The following is a 1,631-nucleotide window of genomic DNA, read 5'->3' as shown; positions in this document are numbered from 1 at the left end:
CGGGGCTCTCCTCTATCTTAATGAACCTGATTGGTTGAGGAGTTTTTGACTGACAGCTGGTTGAACCAAAGAAAATATCCACTTCACTTCCCTCTTTCGGGACCCATATAGGGGAACAAATATGAGCATTTGATATTGTGCTCATATGTAACTTGACAACAAAGACTGACTGTCAAAGATGATTAAGTAACATGCTTTGATACCCTTTGATATCTATTCTACACTAATTAATTGGTGATGCAGTCAACTCCTATACACTCTATGTAATGGTGGTTTCGTACTGTTGAGAATGTTTGCACCCGATCTAAATTGGAGCATTTAAATATCTGTAGCAAGTAAGAAGAATGTATTTGAATTGTAATTGATGAAATGCACTGCATGTAGTGTGTGCACAAAGTCAAATGTACTAACTTCATGTTGTATTTGATGATGTGTCAAACATAACTACTGGTACACAGGAAGCTACAAACAGGAAATGAATAGGACTTTTATTAATATGACACTACAAACAAATACAACAATAGGTGTGTTTGCATGCGTGTGTGAGCGTTTCTGTGTGTGTGAGGGTGTGTGTGTGTGTGTGTGGGTTTCAGACAGTGAGAGAGTGTGTGAGAGAGAGAGAGAGCGAGAGAGAAAGAAAGAGAGAGAGAGAGAGAGAGAGAGAGAGAGAGAGAGAGAGAGAGAGAGAGCGAGAGAGAGAGAGAGAGAGAGAGAGAGAGAGAGAGAGAGAGAGAGAGAGAGAGAGAGAGAGAGAGAGAGAGAGAGAGAGAGAGAGAGAGAGAGAGAGCGAGACAGAGAGAGACAGAGAGAGAGAGAGAGAGAGAGAGAGAGAGAGAGAGAGAGAGAGAGAGAGAGAGAGAGAGAGAGAGAGAGAGAGAGAGAGAGAGAGAGAGAGATAGAGATGTGTCCACTTTGGGCAACTGTATGTGTTACAGTATGTTGTCATGGTGATATTAAACCACTTTCTCACAAATCCAGTTGAGTTTGCTGCCACATGAAAAGTCATTCCAGGCCTCCAGAGGACTCTGATCTTTGTCTATCTCAGCACAGTCCTCATCCCGAGTAGGACCTGCATTATCAGGCTGTTGGTCATACCAGTACCTACAGGGTTAAAAACAGTCAGATATCATGGTTAATACCAGTACCTACAGGGTTAAAAACAGTCAGATATCATGGTTAATACCAGTACCTACAGGGTTAAAAACCATCAGATATCATGGTTAATACCAGTACCTACAGGGTTAAAATCCATCAGATATCATGGTTAATACCAGTATCCTACAGGGTTAAAAACAGTCAGATATCATGGTTAATACCAGTACCTACAGGGTTAAAAACAGTCAGATATCAAGGTTAATACCAGTACCTACAGGGTTAAAAACAGTCAGATATCATGGTTAATACCAGTACCTACAGGGTTAAAAACAGTCAGATATCATGGTTAATACCAGTACCTACAGGGTTAAAAACAGTCAGATATCATGGTTAATACCAGTACCTACAGGGTTAAAATCCATCAGATATCATGGTTAATACCAGTACCTACAGGGTTAAAAACCATTAGATATCATGGTTAATACCAGTACCTACAGGGTTAAAAACCATTAGATATCATGGTTAATACCAGCACC

The sequence above is a fragment of the Coregonus clupeaformis genome, unplaced genomic scaffold, assembly GCF_020615455.1.
Source record: "Coregonus clupeaformis isolate EN_2021a unplaced genomic scaffold, ASM2061545v1 scaf1361, whole genome shotgun sequence".
Lineage (NCBI taxonomy): Eukaryota > Metazoa > Chordata > Actinopteri > Salmoniformes > Salmonidae > Coregonus > Coregonus clupeaformis.
The sequence above is the reverse complement of the archived record's forward strand: the minus strand, read 5'-3'. Positions refer to the sequence as shown.